The sequence below is a fragment of the Ascaphus truei genome, unplaced genomic scaffold, assembly GCF_040206685.1.
Source record: "Ascaphus truei isolate aAscTru1 unplaced genomic scaffold, aAscTru1.hap1 HAP1_SCAFFOLD_234, whole genome shotgun sequence".
Taxonomy (NCBI): domain Eukaryota; kingdom Metazoa; phylum Chordata; class Amphibia; order Anura; family Ascaphidae; genus Ascaphus; species Ascaphus truei.
Window position 1 is genome coordinate 144,509 of NW_027455259.1, and position 17,882 is coordinate 162,390.

General features: G+C 41.3%; 40 non-coding genes and 3 pseudogenes across 40 annotated transcripts; all 43 read right to left on the minus strand.

The window, feature by feature from the left end:
• Positions 1 to 132: 132 nt before the first annotated feature.
• Positions 133 to 251, minus strand: LOC142477878 (5S ribosomal RNA). The gene has a single exon (XR_012792777.1). It is a non-coding gene; the product is annotated as a 5S ribosomal RNA (ribosomal RNA).
• A 286-nt stretch (positions 252 to 537) lies between these two features.
• LOC142477869 (5S ribosomal RNA) lies at positions 538 to 656 on the minus strand. Its single transcript, XR_012792768.1, has one exon. It is a non-coding gene; the product is annotated as a 5S ribosomal RNA (ribosomal RNA).
• A 286-nt stretch (positions 657 to 942) lies between these two features.
• Positions 943 to 1,061, minus strand: LOC142478017 (5S ribosomal RNA). Its single transcript, XR_012792911.1, has one exon. It is a non-coding gene; the product is annotated as a 5S ribosomal RNA (ribosomal RNA).
• A 286-nt stretch (positions 1,062 to 1,347) lies between these two features.
• LOC142477881 (5S ribosomal RNA) lies at positions 1,348 to 1,466 on the minus strand. The gene has a single exon (XR_012792779.1). It is a non-coding gene; the product is annotated as a 5S ribosomal RNA (ribosomal RNA).
• Positions 1,467 to 1,752: 286 nt separating this feature from the next.
• Positions 1,753 to 1,871, minus strand: LOC142477964 (5S ribosomal RNA). The gene has a single exon (XR_012792859.1). It is a non-coding gene; the product is annotated as a 5S ribosomal RNA (ribosomal RNA).
• Positions 1,872 to 2,157: 286 nt separating this feature from the next.
• Positions 2,158 to 2,276, minus strand: LOC142477880 (5S ribosomal RNA). The gene has a single exon (XR_012792778.1). It is a non-coding gene; the product is annotated as a 5S ribosomal RNA (ribosomal RNA).
• Positions 2,277 to 2,562: 286 nt separating this feature from the next.
• LOC142477892 (5S ribosomal RNA) lies at positions 2,563 to 2,681 on the minus strand. The gene has a single exon (XR_012792790.1). It is a non-coding gene; the product is annotated as a 5S ribosomal RNA (ribosomal RNA).
• Positions 2,682 to 2,967: 286 nt separating this feature from the next.
• LOC142477965 (5S ribosomal RNA) lies at positions 2,968 to 3,086 on the minus strand. The gene has a single exon (XR_012792860.1). It is a non-coding gene; the product is annotated as a 5S ribosomal RNA (ribosomal RNA).
• A 286-nt stretch (positions 3,087 to 3,372) lies between these two features.
• LOC142477966 (5S ribosomal RNA) lies at positions 3,373 to 3,491 on the minus strand. The gene has a single exon (XR_012792861.1). It is a non-coding gene; the product is annotated as a 5S ribosomal RNA (ribosomal RNA).
• A 286-nt stretch (positions 3,492 to 3,777) lies between these two features.
• Positions 3,778 to 3,896, minus strand: LOC142477882 (5S ribosomal RNA). Its single transcript, XR_012792780.1, has one exon. It is a non-coding gene; the product is annotated as a 5S ribosomal RNA (ribosomal RNA).
• A 285-nt stretch (positions 3,897 to 4,181) lies between these two features.
• Positions 4,182 to 4,300, minus strand: LOC142478026 (5S ribosomal RNA). Its single transcript, XR_012792920.1, has one exon. It is a non-coding gene; the product is annotated as a 5S ribosomal RNA (ribosomal RNA).
• Positions 4,301 to 4,586: 286 nt separating this feature from the next.
• LOC142477854 (5S ribosomal RNA) lies at positions 4,587 to 4,705 on the minus strand. The gene has a single exon (XR_012792754.1). It is a non-coding gene; the product is annotated as a 5S ribosomal RNA (ribosomal RNA).
• A 286-nt stretch (positions 4,706 to 4,991) lies between these two features.
• LOC142477883 (5S ribosomal RNA) lies at positions 4,992 to 5,110 on the minus strand. Its single transcript, XR_012792781.1, has one exon. It is a non-coding gene; the product is annotated as a 5S ribosomal RNA (ribosomal RNA).
• Positions 5,111 to 5,396: 286 nt separating this feature from the next.
• On the minus strand, positions 5,397 to 5,515 carry LOC142477904 (5S ribosomal RNA). Its single transcript, XR_012792801.1, has one exon. It is a non-coding gene; the product is annotated as a 5S ribosomal RNA (ribosomal RNA).
• A 286-nt stretch (positions 5,516 to 5,801) lies between these two features.
• LOC142477884 (5S ribosomal RNA) lies at positions 5,802 to 5,920 on the minus strand. Its single transcript, XR_012792782.1, has one exon. It is a non-coding gene; the product is annotated as a 5S ribosomal RNA (ribosomal RNA).
• A 286-nt stretch (positions 5,921 to 6,206) lies between these two features.
• LOC142477885 (5S ribosomal RNA) lies at positions 6,207 to 6,325 on the minus strand. Its single transcript, XR_012792783.1, has one exon. It is a non-coding gene; the product is annotated as a 5S ribosomal RNA (ribosomal RNA).
• Positions 6,326 to 6,611: 286 nt separating this feature from the next.
• On the minus strand, positions 6,612 to 6,730 carry LOC142478032 (5S ribosomal RNA). Its single transcript, XR_012792925.1, has one exon. It is a non-coding gene; the product is annotated as a 5S ribosomal RNA (ribosomal RNA).
• A 286-nt stretch (positions 6,731 to 7,016) lies between these two features.
• Positions 7,017 to 7,135, minus strand: LOC142477968 (5S ribosomal RNA). Its single transcript, XR_012792863.1, has one exon. It is a non-coding gene; the product is annotated as a 5S ribosomal RNA (ribosomal RNA).
• Positions 7,136 to 7,421: 286 nt separating this feature from the next.
• LOC142477886 (5S ribosomal RNA) lies at positions 7,422 to 7,540 on the minus strand. Its single transcript, XR_012792784.1, has one exon. It is a non-coding gene; the product is annotated as a 5S ribosomal RNA (ribosomal RNA).
• A 286-nt stretch (positions 7,541 to 7,826) lies between these two features.
• LOC142477855 (5S ribosomal RNA) lies at positions 7,827 to 7,945 on the minus strand. Its single transcript, XR_012792755.1, has one exon. It is a non-coding gene; the product is annotated as a 5S ribosomal RNA (ribosomal RNA).
• A 286-nt stretch (positions 7,946 to 8,231) lies between these two features.
• Positions 8,232 to 8,350, minus strand: LOC142477929 (5S ribosomal RNA). The gene has a single exon (XR_012792826.1). It is a non-coding gene; the product is annotated as a 5S ribosomal RNA (ribosomal RNA).
• A 286-nt stretch (positions 8,351 to 8,636) lies between these two features.
• On the minus strand, positions 8,637 to 8,755 carry LOC142477983 (5S ribosomal RNA). The gene has a single exon (XR_012792878.1). It is a non-coding gene; the product is annotated as a 5S ribosomal RNA (ribosomal RNA).
• A 286-nt stretch (positions 8,756 to 9,041) lies between these two features.
• On the minus strand, positions 9,042 to 9,160 carry LOC142478003 (5S ribosomal RNA). The gene has a single exon (XR_012792897.1). It is a non-coding gene; the product is annotated as a 5S ribosomal RNA (ribosomal RNA).
• Positions 9,161 to 9,446: 286 nt separating this feature from the next.
• On the minus strand, positions 9,447 to 9,565 carry LOC142477920 (5S ribosomal RNA). The gene has a single exon (XR_012792817.1). It is a non-coding gene; the product is annotated as a 5S ribosomal RNA (ribosomal RNA).
• A 286-nt stretch (positions 9,566 to 9,851) lies between these two features.
• LOC142478044 (5S ribosomal RNA) lies at positions 9,852 to 9,970 on the minus strand. The gene has a single exon (XR_012792937.1). It is a non-coding gene; the product is annotated as a 5S ribosomal RNA (ribosomal RNA).
• Positions 9,971 to 10,256: 286 nt separating this feature from the next.
• On the minus strand, positions 10,257 to 10,375 carry LOC142477939 (5S ribosomal RNA). The gene has a single exon (XR_012792836.1). It is a non-coding gene; the product is annotated as a 5S ribosomal RNA (ribosomal RNA).
• A 286-nt stretch (positions 10,376 to 10,661) lies between these two features.
• LOC142478043 (5S ribosomal RNA) lies at positions 10,662 to 10,780 on the minus strand. Its single transcript, XR_012792936.1, has one exon. It is a non-coding gene; the product is annotated as a 5S ribosomal RNA (ribosomal RNA).
• A 286-nt stretch (positions 10,781 to 11,066) lies between these two features.
• LOC142478111 (5S ribosomal RNA) lies at positions 11,067 to 11,185 on the minus strand (annotated as a pseudogene).
• Positions 11,186 to 11,471: 286 nt separating this feature from the next.
• On the minus strand, positions 11,472 to 11,590 carry LOC142477887 (5S ribosomal RNA). The gene has a single exon (XR_012792785.1). It is a non-coding gene; the product is annotated as a 5S ribosomal RNA (ribosomal RNA).
• A 286-nt stretch (positions 11,591 to 11,876) lies between these two features.
• On the minus strand, positions 11,877 to 11,994 carry LOC142478186 (5S ribosomal RNA; annotated as a pseudogene).
• Positions 11,995 to 12,280: 286 nt separating this feature from the next.
• On the minus strand, positions 12,281 to 12,399 carry LOC142477888 (5S ribosomal RNA). The gene has a single exon (XR_012792786.1). It is a non-coding gene; the product is annotated as a 5S ribosomal RNA (ribosomal RNA).
• A 286-nt stretch (positions 12,400 to 12,685) lies between these two features.
• LOC142478067 (5S ribosomal RNA) lies at positions 12,686 to 12,804 on the minus strand. Its single transcript, XR_012792960.1, has one exon. It is a non-coding gene; the product is annotated as a 5S ribosomal RNA (ribosomal RNA).
• A 286-nt stretch (positions 12,805 to 13,090) lies between these two features.
• Positions 13,091 to 13,209, minus strand: LOC142478012 (5S ribosomal RNA). Its single transcript, XR_012792906.1, has one exon. It is a non-coding gene; the product is annotated as a 5S ribosomal RNA (ribosomal RNA).
• A 286-nt stretch (positions 13,210 to 13,495) lies between these two features.
• Positions 13,496 to 13,614, minus strand: LOC142477930 (5S ribosomal RNA). The gene has a single exon (XR_012792827.1). It is a non-coding gene; the product is annotated as a 5S ribosomal RNA (ribosomal RNA).
• A 286-nt stretch (positions 13,615 to 13,900) lies between these two features.
• On the minus strand, positions 13,901 to 14,019 carry LOC142477951 (5S ribosomal RNA). Its single transcript, XR_012792847.1, has one exon. It is a non-coding gene; the product is annotated as a 5S ribosomal RNA (ribosomal RNA).
• Positions 14,020 to 14,305: 286 nt separating this feature from the next.
• On the minus strand, positions 14,306 to 14,424 carry LOC142478013 (5S ribosomal RNA). The gene has a single exon (XR_012792907.1). It is a non-coding gene; the product is annotated as a 5S ribosomal RNA (ribosomal RNA).
• A 286-nt stretch (positions 14,425 to 14,710) lies between these two features.
• LOC142478014 (5S ribosomal RNA) lies at positions 14,711 to 14,829 on the minus strand. The gene has a single exon (XR_012792908.1). It is a non-coding gene; the product is annotated as a 5S ribosomal RNA (ribosomal RNA).
• Positions 14,830 to 15,115: 286 nt separating this feature from the next.
• On the minus strand, positions 15,116 to 15,234 carry LOC142478015 (5S ribosomal RNA). Its single transcript, XR_012792909.1, has one exon. It is a non-coding gene; the product is annotated as a 5S ribosomal RNA (ribosomal RNA).
• A 287-nt stretch (positions 15,235 to 15,521) lies between these two features.
• On the minus strand, positions 15,522 to 15,640 carry LOC142477889 (5S ribosomal RNA). The gene has a single exon (XR_012792787.1). It is a non-coding gene; the product is annotated as a 5S ribosomal RNA (ribosomal RNA).
• Positions 15,641 to 15,926: 286 nt separating this feature from the next.
• On the minus strand, positions 15,927 to 16,045 carry LOC142478113 (5S ribosomal RNA; annotated as a pseudogene).
• A 286-nt stretch (positions 16,046 to 16,331) lies between these two features.
• Positions 16,332 to 16,450, minus strand: LOC142477890 (5S ribosomal RNA). Its single transcript, XR_012792788.1, has one exon. It is a non-coding gene; the product is annotated as a 5S ribosomal RNA (ribosomal RNA).
• A 286-nt stretch (positions 16,451 to 16,736) lies between these two features.
• LOC142477891 (5S ribosomal RNA) lies at positions 16,737 to 16,855 on the minus strand. The gene has a single exon (XR_012792789.1). It is a non-coding gene; the product is annotated as a 5S ribosomal RNA (ribosomal RNA).
• A 685-nt stretch (positions 16,856 to 17,540) lies between these two features.
• LOC142478045 (5S ribosomal RNA) lies at positions 17,541 to 17,660 on the minus strand. Its single transcript, XR_012792938.1, has one exon. It is a non-coding gene; the product is annotated as a 5S ribosomal RNA (ribosomal RNA).
• Positions 17,661 to 17,882: the final 222 nt, after the last annotated feature.

Consider the following 17,882-nt stretch of genomic DNA (forward strand, 5'->3'; position numbering starts at 1 on the left):
GTGTTGAACTTTCAGAGGAAAAAACGATATATTTCTTTGCCACTGCGGGAAAAAAGTAGTAAAAAATGAAACATTTTCATTTGCTGCAAGGAATGCCATGTATATTTTCATTAGGGAAGCGAAAAATAAAAACACCCACAGCACCTGGTATTCCCAGGCAGTCTCCCAACACAGTACTAATCAAGCCTCACCCTGCTTAGCTTCCGAGATCTGACGGGATCGGGCGCTTTCAAGGTAGTATGGCCGTAGGTGGAGATTGCTGTCTCATGATATCCTCTCATTCTTAAATCCATGAGCCTATATCTTGCTCCATGCATACACAGAGACTGAGAAAATGACAGGTGTACTCAAATGTACTATAGACGGAATTCTTGATGTCAGAATTCTATTTTGGAAGGTTGCATTGTGTTGAACTTTCTGAGGAAAAAACGATATATTTCTTTGCCACTGCGGGAAAAAAGTAGTAAAAAATGAAACATTTTCATTTGCTGCAAGGAATGCCATGTATATTTTCATTAGGGAAGCGAAAAATAAAAACACCCACAGCACCTGGTATTCCCAGGCAGTCTCCCAACCCAGTACTAATCAAGCCTCACCCTGCTTAGCTTCCGAGATCTGACGGGATCGGGTGCTTTCAAGGTAGTATGGCCGTAGGTGGAGATTGCTGTCTCATGATATCCTCTCATTCTTAAATCCATGAGCCTATATCTTGCTCCATGCATACACAGAGACTGAGAAAATGACAGGTGCACTCAAATGTACTATAGACGGAATTCTTGATGTCAGAATTCTATTTTGGAAGGTTGCATTGTGTTGAACTTTCAGAGGAAAAAACGATATATTTCTTTGCCACTGCGGGAAAAAAGTAGTAAAAAATGAAACATTTTCATTTGCTGCAAGGAATGCCATGTATATTTTCATTAGGGAAGCGAAAAATAAAAACACCCACAGCACCTGGTATTCCCAGGCAGTCTCCCAACACAGTACTAATCAAGCCTCACCCTGCTTAGCTTCCAAGATCTGACGGGATCGGGCGCTTTCAAGGTAGTATGGCCGTAGGTGGAGATTGCTGTCTCATGATATCCTCTCATTCTTAAATCCATGAGCCTATATCTTGCTCCATGCATACACAGAGACTGAGAAAATGACAGGTGTACTCAAATGTACTATAGACGGAATTCTTGATGTCAGAATTCTATTTTGGAAGGTTGCATTGTGTTGAACTTTCTGAGGAAAAAACGATATATTTCTTTGCCACTGCGGGAAAAAAGTAGTAAAAAATGAAACATTTTCATTTGCTGCAAGGAATGCCATGTATATTTTCATTAGGGAAGCGAAAAATAAAAACACCCACAGCACCTGGTATTCCCAGGCAGTCTCCCAACCCAGTACTAATCAAGCCTCACCCTGCTTAGCTTCCGAGATCTGACGGGATCGGGTGCTTTCAAGGTAGTATGGCCGTAGGTGGAGATTGCTGTCTCATGATATCCTCTCATTCTTAAATCCATGAGCCTATATCTTGCTCCATGCATACACAGAGACTGAGAAAATGACAGGTGCACTCAAATGTACTATAGACGGAATTCTTGATGTCAGAATTCTATTTTGGAAGGTTGCATTGTGTTGAACTTTCAGAGGAAAAAACAATATATTTCTTTGCCACTGCGGGAAAAAAGTAGTAAAAAATGAAACATTTTCATTTGCTGCAAGGAATGCCATGTATATTTTCATTAGGGAAGCGAAAAATAAAAACACCCACAGCACCTGGTATTCCCAGGCAGTCTCCCAACCCAGTACTAATCAAGCCTCACCCTGCTTAGCTTCCGAGATCTGACGGGATCGGGCGCTTTCAAGGTAATATGGCCGTAGGTGGAGATTGCTGTCTCATGATATCCTCTCATTCTTAAATCCATGAGCCTATATCTTGCTCCATGCATACACAGAGACTGAGAAAATGACAGGTGTACTCAAATGTACTATAGACGGAATTCTTGATGTCAGAATTCTATTTTGGAAGGTTGCATTGTGTTGAACTTTCTGAGGAAAAAACGATATATTTCTTTGCCACTGCGGGAAAAAAGTAGTAAAAAATGAAACATTTTCATTTGCTGCAAGGAATGCCATGTATATTTTCATTAGGGAAGCGAAAAATAAAAACACCCACAGCACCTGGTATTCCCAGGCAGTCTCCCAACACAGTACTAATCAAGCCTCACCCTGCTTAGCTTCCGAGATCTGACGGGATCGGGCGCTTTCAAGGTAGTATGGCCGTAGGTGGAGATTGCTGTCTCATGATATCCTCTCATTCTTAAATCCATGAGCCTATATCTTGCTCCATGCATACACAGAGACTGAGAAAATGACAGGTGTACTCAAATGTACTATAGACGGAATTCTTGATGTCAGAATTCTATTTTGGAAGGTTGCATTGTGTTGAACTTTCTGAGGAAAAAACGATATATTTCTTTGCCACTGCGGGAAAAAAGTAGTAAAAAATGAAACATTTTCATTTGCTGCAAGGAATGCCATGTATATTTTCATTAGGGAAGCGAAAAATAAAAACACCCACAGCACCTGGTATTCCCAGGCAGTCTCCCAACCCAGTACTAATCAAGCCTCACCCTGCTTAGCTTCCGAGATCTGACGGGATCGGGTGCTTTCAAGGTAGTATGGCCGTAGGTGGAGATTGCTGTCTCATGATATCCTCTCATTCTTAAATCCATGAGCCTATATCTTGCTCCATGCATACACAGAGACTGAGAAAATGACAGGTGCACTCAAATGTACTATAGACGGAATTCTTGATGTCAGAATTCTATTTTGGAAGGTTGCATTGTGTTGAACTTTCAGAGGAAAAAACGATATATTTCTTTGCCACTGCGGGAAAAAAGTCGTAAAAAATGAAACATTTTCATTTGCTGCAAGGAATGCCATGTATATTTTCATTAGGGAAGCGAAAAATAAAAACACCCACAGCACCTGGTATTCCCAGGCAGTCTCCCAACCCAGTACTAATCAAGCCTCACCCTGCTTAGCTTCCGAGATCTGACGGGATCGGGCGCTTTCAAGGTAATATGGCCGTAGGTGGAGATTGCTGTCTCATGATATCCTCTCATTCTTAAATCCATGAGCCTATATCTTGCTCCATGCATACACAGAGACTGAGAAAATGACAGGTGTACTCAAATGTACTATAGACGGAATTCTTGATGTCAGAATTCTATTTTGGAAGGTTGCATTGTGTTGAACTTTCTGAGGAAAAAACGATATATTTCTTTGCCACTGCGGGAAAAAAGTAGTAAAAAATGAAACATTTTCATTTGCTGCAAGGAATGCCATGTATATTTTCATTAGGGAAGCGAAAAATAAAAACACCCACAGCACCTGGTATTCCCAGGCAGTCTCCCAACCCAGTACTAATCAAGCCTCACCCTGCTTAGCTTCCGAGATCTGACGGGATCGGGCGCTTTCAAGGTAATATGGCCGTAGGTGGAGATTGCTGTCTCATGATATCCTCTCATTCTTAAATCCATGAGCCTATATCTTGCTCCATGCATACACAGAGACTGAGAAAATGACAGGTGTACTCAAATGTACTATAGACGGAATTCTTGATGTCAGAATTCTATTTTGGAAGGTTGCATTGTGTTGAACTTTCTGAGGAAAAAACGATATATTTCTTTGCCACTGCGGGAAAAAAGTAGTAAAAAATGAAACATTTTCATTTGCTGCAAGGAATGCCATGTATATTTTCATTAGGGAAGCGAAAAATAAAAACACCCACAGCACCTGGTATTCCCAGGCAGTCTCCCAACACAGTACTAATCAAGCCTCACCCTGCTTAGCTTCCGAGATCTGACGGGATCGGGCGCTTTCAAGGTAGTATGGCCGTAGGTGGAGATTGCTGTCTCATGATATCCTCTCATTCTTAAATCCATGAGCCTATATCTTGCTCCATGCATACACAGAGACTGAGAAAATGACAGGTGTACTCAAATGTACTATAGACGGAATTCTTGATGTCAGAATTCTATTTTGGAAGGTTGCATTGTGTTGAACTTTCAGAGGAAAAAACGATATATTTCTTTGCCACTGCGGGAAAAAAGTAGTAAAAATGAAACATTTTCATTTGCTGCAAGGAATGCCATGTATATTTTCATTAGGGAAGGGAAAAATAAAAACACCCACAGCACCTGGTATTCCCAGGCAGTCTCCCAACCCAGTACTAATCAAGCCTCACCCTGCTTAGCTTCCGAGATCTGACGGGATCGGGGGCTTTCAAGGTAGTATGGCCGTAGTTGGAGATTGCTGTCTCATGATATCCTCTCATTCTTAAATCCATGAGCCTATATCTTGCTCCATGCATACACAGAGACAGAGAAAATGACAGGTGCACTCAAATGTACTATAGACGGAATTCTTGATGTCAGAATTCTATTTTGGAAGGTTGCATTGTGTTGAACTTTCAGAGGAAAAAACGATATATTTCTTTGCCACTGCGGGAAAAAAGTAGTAAAAAATGAAACATTTTCATTTGCTGCAAGGAATGCCATGTATATTTTCATTAGGGAAGCGAAAAATAAAAACACCCACAGCACCTGGTATTCCCAGGCAGTCTCCCAACCCAGTACTAATCAAGCCTCACCCTGCTTAGCTTCCGAGATCTGACGGGATCGGGCGCTTTCAAGGTAGTATGGCCGTAGGTGGAGATTGCTGTCTCATGATATCCTCTCATTCTTAAATCCATGAGCCTATATCTTGCTCCATGCATACACAGAGACTGAGAAAATGACAGGTGCACTCAAATGTACTATAGACGGAATTCTTGATGTCAGAATTCTATTTTGGAAGGTTGCATTGTGTTGAACTTTCAGAGGAAAAAACGATATATTTCTTTGCCACTGCGGGAAAAAAGTAGTAAAAAATGAAACATTTTCATTTGCTGCAAGGAATGCCATGTATATTTTCATTAGGGAAGCGAAAAATAAAAACACCCACAGCACCTGGTATTCCCAGGCAGTCTCCCAACACAGTACTAATCAAGCCTCACCCTGCTTAGCTTCCGAGATCTGACGGGATCGGGCGCTTTCAAGGTAGTATGGCCGTAGGTGGAGATTGCTGTCTCATGATATCCTCTCATTCTTAAATCCATGAGCCTATATCTTGCTCCATGCATACACAGAGACTGAGAAAATGACAGGTGTACTCAAATGTACTATAGACGGAATTCTTGATGTCAGAATTCTATTTTGGAAGGTTGCATTGTGTTGAACTTTCTGAGGAAAAAACGATATATTTCTTTGCCACTGCGGGAAAAAAGTAGTAAAAAATGAAACATTTTCATTTGCTGCAAGGAATGCCATGTATATTTTCATTAGGGAAGCGAAAAATAAAAACACCCACAGCACCTGGTATTCCCAGGCAGTCTCCCAACCCAGTACTAATCAAGCCTCACCCTGCTTAGCTTCCGAGATCTGACGGGATCGGGTGCTTTCAAGGTAGTATGGCCGTAGGTGGAGATTGCTGTCTCATGATATCCTCTCATTCTTAAATCCATGAGCCTATATCTTGCTCCATGCATACACAGAGACTGAGAAAATGACAGGTGCACTCAAATGTACTATAGACGGAATTCTTGATGTCAGAATTCTATTTTGGAAGGTTGCATTGTGTTGAACTTTCAGAGGAAAAAACGATATATTTCTTTGCCACTGCGGGAAAAAAGTAGTAAAAAATGAAACATTTTCATTTGCTGCAAGGAATGCCATGTATATTTTCATTAGGGAAGCGAAAAATAAAAACACCCACAGCACCTGGTATTCCCAGGCAGTCTCCCAACACAGTACTAATCAAGCCTCACCCTGCTTAGCTTCCGAGATCTGACGGGATCGGGCGCTTTCAAGGTAGTATGGCCGTAGGTGGAGATTGCTGTCTCATGATATCCTCTCATTCTTAAATCCATGAGCCTATATCTTGCTCCATGCATACACAGAGACTGAGAAAATGACAGGTGTACTCAAATGTACTATAGACGGAATTCTTGAAGTCAGAATTCTATTTTGGAAGGTTGCATTGTGTTGAACTTTCAGAGGAAAAAACGATATATTTCTTTGCCACTGCGGGAAAAAAGTAGTAAAAAATGAAACATTTTCATTTGCTGCAAGGAATGCCATGTATATTTTCATTAGGGAAGCGAAAAATAAAAACACCCACAGCACCTGGTATTCCCAGGCAGTCTCCCAACACAGTACTAATCAAGCCTCACCCTGCTTAGCTTCCGAGATCTGACGGGATCGGGCGCTTTCAAGGTAGTATGGCCGTAGGTGGAGATTGCTGTCTCATGATATCCTCTCATTCTTAAATCCATGAGCCTATATCTTGCTCCATGCATACACAGAGACTGAGAAAATGACAGGTGTACTCAAATGTACTATAGACGGAATTCTTGATGTCAGAATTCTATTTTGGAAGGTTGCATTGTGTTGAACTTTCAGAGGAAAAAACGATATATTTCTTTGCCACTGCGGGAAAAAAGTAGTAAAAAATGAAACATTTTCATTTGCTGCAAGGAATGCCATGTATATTTTCATTAGGGAAGCGAAAAATAAAAACACCCACAGCACCTGGTATTCCCAGGCAGTCTCCCAACCCAGCACTAATCAAGCCTCACCCTGCTTAGCTTCCGAGATCTGACGGGATCGGGCGCTTTCAAGGTAGTATGGCCGTAGGTGGAGATTGCTGTCTCATGATATCCTCTCATTCTTAAATCCATGAGCCTATATCTTGCTCCATGCATACACAGAGACTGAGAAAATGACAGGTGTACTCAAATGTACTATAGACGGAATTCTTAATGTCAGAATTCTATTTTGGAAGGTTGCATTGTGTTGAACTTTCTGAGGAAAAAACGATATATTTCTTTGCCACTGCGGGAAAAAAGTAGTAAAAAATGAAACATTTTCATTTGCTGCAAGGAATGTCATGTATATTTTCATTAGGGAAGCAAAAAATAAAAACACCCACAGCACCTGGTATTCCCAGGCAGTCTCCCAACCCAGTACTAATCAAGCTTCACCCTGCTTAGCTTCCGAGATCTGACGGGATCGGGTGCTTTCAAGGTAGTATGGCCGTAGGTGGAGATTGCTGTCTCATGATATCCTCTCATTCTTAAATCCATGAGCCTATATCTTGCTCCATGCATACACAGAGACTGAGAAAATGACAGGTGCACTCAAATGTACTATAGACGGAATTCTTGATGTCAGAATTCTATTTTGGAAGGTTGCATTGTGTTGAACTTTCAGAGGAAAAAACGATATATTTCTTTGCCACTGCGGGAAAAAAGTAGTAAAAAATGAAACATTTTCATTTGCTGCAAGGAATGCCATGTATATTTTCATTAGGGAAGCGAAAAATAAGAACACCCACAGCACCTGGTATTCCCAGGCAGTCTCCCAACACAGTACTAATCAAGCCTCACCCTGCTTAGCTTCCGAGATCTGACGGGATCGGGCGCTTTCAAGGTAGTATGGCCGTAGGTGGAAATTGCTGTCTCATGATATCCTCTCATTCTTAAATCCATGAGCCTATATCTTGCTCCATGCATACACAGAGACTGAGAAAATGACAGGTGTACTCAAATGTACTATAGACGGAATTCTTGAAGTCAGAATTCTATTTTGGAAGGTTGCATTGTGTTGAACTTTCAGAGGAAAAAACGATATATTTCTTTGCCACTGCGGGAAAAAAGTAGTAAAAAATGAAACATTTTCATTTGCTGCAAGGAATGCCATGTATATTTTCATTAGGGAAGCGAAAAATAAAAACACCCACAGCACCTGGTATTCCCAGGCAGTCTCCCAACCCAGTACTAATCAAGCCTCACCCTGCTTAGCTTCCGAGATCTGACGGGATCGGGCGCTTTCAAGGTAGTATGGCCGTAGGTGGAGATTGCTGTCTCATGATATCCTCTCATTCTTAAATCCATGAGCCTATATCTTGCTCCATGCATACACAGAGACTGAGAAAATGACAGGTGTACTCAAATGTACTATAGACGGAATTCTTGATGTCAGAATTCTATTTTGGAAGGTTGCATTGTGTTGAACTTTCTGAGGAAAAAACGATATATTTCTTTGCCACTGCGGGAAAAAAGTAGTAAAAAATGAAACATTTTCATTTGCTGCAAGGAATGCCATGTATATTTTCATTAGGGAAGCGAAAAATAAAAACACCCACAGCACCTGGTATTCCCAGGCAGTCTCCCAACCCAGTACTAATCAAGCCTCACCCTGCTTAGCTTCCGAGATCTGACGGGATCGAGCGCTTTCAAGGTAGTATGGCCGTAGGTGGAGATTGCTGTCTCATGATATCCTCTCATTCTTAAATCCATGAGCCTATATCTTGCTCCATGCATACACAGAGACTGAGAAAATGACAGGTGCACTCAAATGTACTATAGACGGAATTCTTGATGTCAGAATTCTATTTTGGAAGGTTGCATTGTGTTGAACTTTCAGAGGAAAAAACGATATATTTCTTTGCCACTGCGGGAAAAAAGTAGTAAAAAATGAAACATTTTCATTTGCTGCAAGGAATGCCATGTATATTTTCATTAGGGAAGCGAAAAATAAAAACATCCACAGCACCTGGTATTCCCAGGCAGTCTCCCAACACAGTACTAATCAAGCCTCACCCTGCTTAGCTTCCGAGATCTGACGGGATCGGGCGCTTTCAAGGTAGTATGGCCGTAGGTGGAGATTGCTGTCTCATGATATCCTCTCATTCTTAAATCCATGAGCCTATATCTTGCTCCATGCATACACAGAGACTGAGAAAATGACAGGTGTACTCAAATGTACTATAGACGGAATTCTTGATGTCAGAATTCTATTTTGGAAGGTTGCATTGTGTTGAACTTTCAGAGGAAAAAACGATATATTTCTTTGCCACTGCGGGAAAAAAGTAGTAAAAAATGAAACATTTTCATTTGCTGCAAGGAATGCCATGTATATTTTCATTAGGGAAGCGAAAAATAAAAACACCCACAGCACCTGGTATTCCCAGGCAGTCTCCCAACCCAGTACTAATCAAGCCTCACCCTGCTTAGCTTCCGAGATCTGACAGGATCGGGCGCTTTCAAGGTAGTATGGCCGTAGGTGGAGATTGCTGTCTCATGATATCCTCTCATTCTTAAATCCATGAGCCTATATCTTGCTCCATGCATACACAGAGACTGAGAAAATGACAGGTGTACTCAAATGTACTATAGACGGAATTCTTGATGTCAGAATTCTATTTTGGAAGGTTGCATTGTGTTGAACTTTCTGAGGAAAAAACGATATATTTCTTTGCCACTGCGGGAAAAAAGTAGTAAAAAATGAAACATTTTCATTTGCTGCAAGGAATGCCATGTATATTTTCATTAGGGAAGCGAAAAATAAAAACACCCACAGCACCTGGTATTCCCAGGCAGTCTCCCAACCCAGTACTAATCAAGCCTCACCCTGCTTAGCTTCCGAGATCTGACGGGATCGGGCGCTTTCAAAGTAGTATGGCCGTAGGTGGAGATTGCTGTCTCATGATATCCTCTCATTCTTAAATCCATGAGCCTATATCTTGCTCCATGCATACACAGAGACTGAGAAAATGACAGGTGCACTCAAATGTACTATAGACGGAATTCTTGATGTCAGAATTCTATTTTGGAAGGTTGCATTGTGTTGAACTTTCAGAGGAAAAAACGATATATTTCTTTGCCACTGCGGGAAAAAAGTAGTAAAAAATGAAACATTTTCATTTGCTGCAAGGAATGCCATGTATATTTTCATTAGGGAAGCGAAAAATAAAAACACCCACAGCACCTGGTATTCCCAGGCAGTCTCCCAACCCAGTACTAATCAAGCCTCACCCTACTTAGCTTCCGAGATCTGAGGGGATCGGGCGCTTTCAAGGTAGTATGGCCGTAGGTGGAGATTGCTGTCTCATGATATCCTCTCATTCTTAAATCCATGAGCCTATATCTTGCTCCATGCATACACAGAGACTGAGAAAATGACAGGTGTACTCAAATGTACTATAGACGGAATTCTTGATGTCAGAATTCTATTTTGGAAGGTTGCATTGTGTTGAACTTTCTGAGGAAAAAACGATATATTTCTTTGCCACTGCGGGAAAAAAGTAGTAAAAAATGAAACATTTTCATTTGCTGCAAGGAATGCCATGTATATTTTCATTAGGGAAGCGAAAAATAAAAACACCCACAGCACCTGGTATTCCCAGGCAGTCTCCCAACCCAGTACTAATCAAGCCTCACCCTGCTTAGCTTCCGAGATCTGATGGGATCGGGCGCTTTCAAGGTAGTATGGCCGTAGGTGGAGATTGCTGTCTCATGATATCCTCTCATTCTTAAATCCATGAGCCTATATCTTGCTCCATGCATACACAGAGACTGAGAAAATGACAGGTGTACTCAAATGTACTATAGACGGAATTCTTGATGTCAGAATTCTATTTTGGAAGGTTGCATTGTGTTGAACTTTCAGAGGAAAAAACGATATATTTCTTTGCCACTGCGGGAAAAAAGTAGTAAAAAATGAAACATTTTCATTTGCTGCAAGGAATGCCATGTATATTTTCATTAGGGAAGCGAAAAATAAAAACACCCACAGCACCTGGTATTCCCAGGCAGTCTCCCAACACAGTACTAATCAAGCCTCATCCTGCTTAGCTTCCGAGATCTGACGGGATCGGGCGCTTTCAAGGTAGTATGGCCGTAGGTGGAGATTGCTGTCTCATGATATCCTCTCATTCTTAAATCCATGAGCCTATATCTTGCTCCATGCATACACAGAGACTGAGAAAATGACAGGTGCACTCAAATGTACTATAGACGGAATTCTTGATGTCAGAATTCTATTTTGGAAGGTTGCATTGTGTTGAACTTTCTGAGGAAAAAACGATATATTTCTTTGCCACTGCGGGAAAAAAGTAGTAAAAAATGAAACATTTTCATTTGCTGCAAGGAATGCCATGTATATTTTCATTAGGGAAGCGAAAAATAAAAACACCCACAGCACCTGGTATTCCCAGGCAGTCTCCCAACACAGTACTAATCAAGCCTCACCCTGCTTAGCTTCCGAGATCTGACGGGATCGGGCACTTTCAAGGTATTATGGCCGTAGGTGGAGATTGCTGTCTCATGATATCCTCTCATTCTTAAATCCATGAGCCTATATCTTGCTCCATGCATACACAGAGACTGAGAAAATGACAGGTGTACTCAAATGTACTATAGACGGAATTCTTGATGTCAGAATTCTATTTTGGAAGGTTGCATTGTGTTGAACTTTCTGAGGAAAAAACGATATATTTCTTTGCCACTGCGGGAAAAAAGTAGTAAAAAATGAAACATTTTCATTTGCTGCAAGGAATGCCATGTATATTTTCATTAGGGAAGCGAAAAATAAAAACACCCACAGCACCTGGTATTCCCAGGCAGTCTCCCAACACAGTACTAATCAAGCCTCACCCTGCTTAGCTTCCGAGATCTGACGGGATCGGGCGCTTTCAAGGTAGTATGGCCGTAGGTGGAGATTGCTGTCTCATGATATCCTCTCATTCTTAAATCCATGAGCCTATATCTTGCTCCATGCATACACAGAGACTGAGAAAATGACAGGTGTACTCAAATGTACTATAGACGGAATTCTTGATGTCAGAATTCTATTTTGGAAGGTTGCATTGTGTTGAACTTTCAGAGGAAAAAACGATATATTTCTTTGCCACTGCGGGAAAAAAGTAGTAAAAAATGAAACATTTTCATTAGCTGCAAGGAATGCCATGTATATTTTCATTAGGGAAGCGAAAAATAAAAACACCCACAGCACCTGGTATTCCCAGGCAGTCTCCCAACCAGTACTAATCAAGCCTCATCCTGCTTAGCTTCCGAGATCTGACGGGATCGGGCGCTTTCAAGGTAGTATGGCCGTAGGTGGAGATTGCTGTCTCATGATATCCTCTCATTCTTAAATCCATGAGCCTATATCTTGCTCCATGCATACACAGAGACTGAGAAAATGACAGGTGCACTCAAATGTACTATAGACGGAATTCTTGATGTCAGAATTCTATTTTGGAAGGTTGCATTGTGTTGAACTTTCAGAGGAAAAAACGATATATTTCTTTGCCACTGCGGGAAAAAAGTAGTAAAAAATGAAACATTTTCATTTGCTGCAAGGAATGCCATGTATATTTTCATTAGGGAAGCGAAAAATAAAAACACCCACAGCACCTGGTATTCCCAGGCAGTCTCCCAACACAGTACTAATCAAGCCTCACCCTGCTTAGCTTCCGAGATCTGACGGGATCGGGCGCTTTCAAGGTAGTATGGCCGTAGGTGGAGATTGCTGTCTCATGATATCCTCTCATTCTTAAATCCATGAGCCTATATCTTGCTCCATGCATTCACAGAGACTGAGAAAATGACAGGTGCACTCAAATGTACTATAGACGGAATTCTTGATGTCAGAATTCTATTTTGGAAGGTTGCATTGTGTTGAACTTTCAGAGGAAAAAACGATATATTTCTTTGCCACTGCGGGAAAAAAGTAGTAAAAAATGAAACATTTTCATTTGCTGCAAGGAATGCCATGTATATTTTCATTAGGGAAGCGAAAAATAAAAACACCCACAGCACCTGGTATTCCCAGGCAGTCTCCCAACACAGTACTAATCAAGCCTCACCCTGCTTAGCTTCCGAGATCTGACGGGATCGGGCGCTTTCAAGGTATTATGGCCGTAGGTGGAGATTGCTGTCTCATGATATCCTCTCATTCTTAAATCCATGAGCCTATATCTTGCTCCATGCATACACAGAGACTGAGAAAATGACAGGTGTACTCAAATGTACTATAGACGGAATTCTTGATGTCAGAATTCTATTTTGGAAGGTTGCATTGTGTTGAACTTTCAGAGGAAAAAACGATATATTTCTTTGCCACTGCGGGAAAAAAGTAGTAAAAAATGAAACATTTTCATTTGCTGCAAGGAATGCCATGTATATTTTCATTAGGGAAGCGAAAAATAAAAACACCCACAGCACCTGGTATTCCCAGGCAGTCTCCCAACCCAGTACTAATCAAGCCTCATCCTGCTTAGCTTCCGAGATCTGACGGGATCGGGCGCTTTCAAGGTAGTATGGCCGTAGGTGGAGATTGCTGTCTCATGATATCCTCTCATTCTTAAATCCATGAGCCTATATCTTGCTCCATGCATACACAGAGACTGAGAAAATGACAGGTGCACTCAAATGTACTATAGACGGAATTCTTGATGTCAGAATTCTATTTTGGAAGGTTGCATTGTGTTGAACTTTCAGAGGAAAAAACGATATATTTCTTTGCCACTGCGGGAAAAAAGTAGTAAAAAATGAAACATTTTCATTTGCTGCAAGGAATGCCATGTATATTTTCATTAGGGAAGCGAAAAATAAAAACACCCACAGCACCTGGTATTCCCAGGCAGTCTCCCAACCCAGTACTAATCAAGCCTCACCCTGCTTAGCTTCCGAGATCTGAGGGGATCGGGCGCTTTCAAGGTAGTATGGCCGTAGGTGGAGATTGCTGTCTCATGATATCCTCTCATTCTTAAATCCATGAGCCTATATCTTGCTCCATGCATACACAGAGACTGAGAAAATGACAGGTGTACTCAAATGTACTATAGACGGAATTCTTGATGTCAGAATTCTATTTTGGAAGGTTGCATTGTGTTGAACTTTCAGAGGAAAAAACGATATATTTCTTTGCCACTGTGGGAAAAAAGTAGTAAAAAATGAAACATTTTCATTTGCTGCAAGGAATGCCATGTATATTTTCATTAGGGAAGCGAAAAATAAAAACACCCACAGCACCTGGTATTCCCAGGCAGTCTCCCAACCCAGTACTAATCAAGCCTCACCCTGCTTAGCTTCCGAGATCTGATGGGATCGGGCGCTTTCAAGGTAGTATGGCCGTAGGTGGAGATTGCTGTCTCATGATATCCTCTCATTCTTAAATCCATGAGCCTATATCTTGCTCCATGCATACACAGAGACTGAGAAAATGACAGGTGTACTCAAATGTACTATAGACGGAATTCTTGATGTCAGAATTCTATTTTGGAAGGTTGCATTGTGTTGAACTTTCAGAGGAAAAAACGATATATTTCTTTGCCACTGCGGGAAAAAAGTAGTAAAAAATGAAACATTTTCATTTGCTGCAAGGAATGCCATGTATATTTTCATTAGGGAAGCGAAAAATAAAAACACCCACAGCACCTGGTATTCCCAGGCAGTCTCCCAACCCAGTACTAATCAAGCCTCATCCTGCTTAGCTTCCGAGATCTGACGGGATCGGGCGCTTTCAAGGTAGTATGGCCGTAGGTGGAGATTGCTGTCTCATGATATCCTCTCATTCTTAAATCCATGAGCCTATATCTTGCTCCATGCATACACAGAGACTGAGAAAATGACAGGTGTACTGAAATGTACTATAGACGGAATTCTTGATGTCAGAATTCTATTTTGGAAGGTTGCATTGTGTTGAACTTTCAGAGGAAAAAACGATATATTTCTTTGCCACTGCGGGAAAAAAGTAGTAAAAAATGAAACATTTTCATTTGCTGCAAGGAATGCCATGTATATTTTCATTAGGGAAGCGAAAAATAAAAACACCCACAGCACCTGGTATTCCCAGGCAGTCTCCCAACCCAGTACTAATCAAGCCTCATCCTGCTTAGCTTCCGAGATCTGACGGGATCGGGCGCTTTCAAGGTAGTATGGCCGTAGGTGGAGATTGCTGTCTCATGATATCCTCTCATTCTTAAATCCATGAGCCTATATCTTGCTCCATGCATACACAGAGACTGAGAAAATGACAGGTGTACTCAAATGTACTATAGACGGAATTCTTGATGTCAGAATTCTATTTTGGAAGGTTGCATTGTGTTGAACTTTCAGAGGAAAAAACGATATATTTCTTTGCCACTGCGGGAAAAAAGTAGTAAAAAATGAAACATTTTCATTTGCTGCAAGGAATGCCATGTATATTTTCATTAGGGAAGCGAAAAATAAAAACACCCACAGCACCTGGTATTCCCAGGCAGTCTCCCAACCCAGTACTAATCAAGCCTCATCCTGCTTAGCTTCCGAGATCTGACGGGATCGGGCGCTTTCAAGGTAGTATGGCCGTAGGTGGAGATTGCTGTCTCATGATATCCTCTCATTCTTAAATCCATGAGCCTATATCTTGCTCCATGCATACACAGAGACTGAGAAAATGACAGGTGCACTCAAATGTACTATAGACGGAATTCTTGATGTCAGAATTCTATTTTGGAAGGTTGCATTGTGTTGAACTTTCTGAGGAAAAAACGATATATTTCTTTGCCACTGCGGGAAAAAAAGTAGTAAAAAATGAAACATTTTCATTTGCTGCAAGGAATGCCATGTATATTTTCATTAGGGAAGCGAAAAATAAAAACACCCACAGCACCTGGTATTCCCAGGCAGTCTCCCAACACAGTACTAATCAAGCCTCACCCTGCTTAGCTTCCGAGATCTGACGGGATCGGGCGCTTTCAAGGTAGTATGGCCGTAGGTGGAGATTGCTGTCTCATGATATCCTCTCATTCTTAAATCCATGAGCCTATATCTTGCTCCATGCATTCACAGAGACTGAGAAAATGACAGGTGCACTCAAATGTACTATAGACGGAATTCTTGATGTCAGAATTCTATTTTGGAAGGTTGCATTGTGTTGAACTTTCAGAGGAAAAAACGATATATTTCTTTGACACTGCGGGAAAAAAGTAGTAAAAAATGAAACATTTTCATTTGCTGCAAGGAATGCCATGTATATTTTCATTAGGGAAGCGAAAAATAAAAACACCCACAGCACCTGGTATTCCCAGGCAGTCTCCCAACACAGTACTAATCAAGTCTCACCCTGCTTAGCTTCCGAGATCTGACGGGATCGGGCGCTTTCAAGGTATTATGGCCGTAGGTGGAGATTGCTGTCTCATGATATCCTCTCATTCTTAAATCCATGAGCCTATATCTTGCTACATGCATACACAGAGACTGAGAAAATGACAGGTGTACTCAAATGTACTATAGACGGAATTCTTGATGTCAGAATTCTATTTTGGAAGGTTGCATTGTGTTGAACTTTCTGAGGAAAAAACGATATATTTCTTTGCCACTGCGGGAAAAAAGTAGTAAAAAATGAAACATTTTCATTTGCTGCAAGGAATGCCATGTATATTTTCATTAGGGAAGCGAAAAATAAAAACACCCACAGCACCTGGTATTCCCAGGCAGTCTCCCAACACAGTACTAATCAAGCCTCACCCTGCTTAGCTTCCGAGATCTGACGGGATCGGGCGCTTTCAAGGTAGTATGGCCGTAGGTGGAGATTGCTGTCTCATGATATCCTCTCATTCTTAAATCCATGAGCCTATATCTTGCTCCATGCATACACAGAGACTGAGAAAATGACAGGTGTACTCAAATGTACTATAGACGGAATTCTTGATGTCAGAATTCTATTTTGGAAGGTTGCATTGTGTTGAACTTTCAGAGGAAAAAACGATATATTTCTTTGCCACTGCGGGAAAAAAGTAGTAAAAAATGAAACATTTTCATTTGCTGCAAGGAATGCCATGTATATTTACATTAGGGAAGCGAAAAATAAAAACACCCACAGCACCTGGTATTCCCAGGCAGTCTCCCAACACAGTACTAATCAAGCCTCACCCTGCTTAGCTTCCGAGATCTGACGGGATCGGGCGCTTTCAAGGTAGTATGGCCGTAGGTGGAGATTGCTGTCTCATGATATCCTCTCATTCTTAAATCCATGAGCCTATATCTTGCTCCATGCATACACAGAGACTGAGAAAATGACAGGTGTACTCAAATGTACTACTGCACCGACACACTTTATTCGAGCAAATACCCGGTATGTACCTGGCAGATACCTGGAATAAGCCACTACTAACCTCTGACAAGCCCCGTTGCATTTGCCTTCCCAGCCTGGGTTCATGCCTGGCTGATGGGCGGCTGATCTGTTAAATGATAATGATTAGGATTTAATAGGCTGCAATGCTTCGCGAGTCTACCAGATGGCATAAATTCATGAATTGTAATGCAGTTTATATATATATACTGTGCAGTATTGCAGCCAGCGGGAATAAAATGCTTCAATCCCTGCTTGGAAAATAACTCAATGTACTCGGGCAGAAAACAGTCACAAACCTCAATACACCCGGGTATACCCGAATTCGTGGGACTAGCCAAGCTCGAATAAAGTGTGTCGCCAGTGTATAGACGGAATTCTTGATGTCAGAATTCTATTTTGGAAGGTTGCATTGTGTTGAACTTTCTGAGGAAAAAACGATATATTTCTTTGCCACTGCGGGAAAAAAGTAGTAAAAAATGAAACATTTTCATTTGCTGCAAGGAATGCCATGTATATTTTCATTAGGGAAGCGAAAAATAAAAACACCCACAGCACCTGGTATTCCCAGGCAGTCTCCCAACCCAGTACTAATCAAGCACTCACCCTGCTTAGCTTCCGAGATCTGATGGGATCGGGCGCTTTCAAGGTAGTATGGCCGTAGGTGGAGATTGCTGTCTCATGATATCCTCTCATTCTTAAATCCATGAGCCTATATCTTGCTCCATGCATACACAGAGACTGAGAAAATGACAGGTGTACTCAAATGTACTATAGACGGAATTCTTGATGTCAGAATTCTATTTTGGAAGGTTGCATTGTGTTGAACTTTCAGAGGAAAAAACGATATATTTCTTTGCCACTGCGGGAAAAAAGTAGTAAAAAATT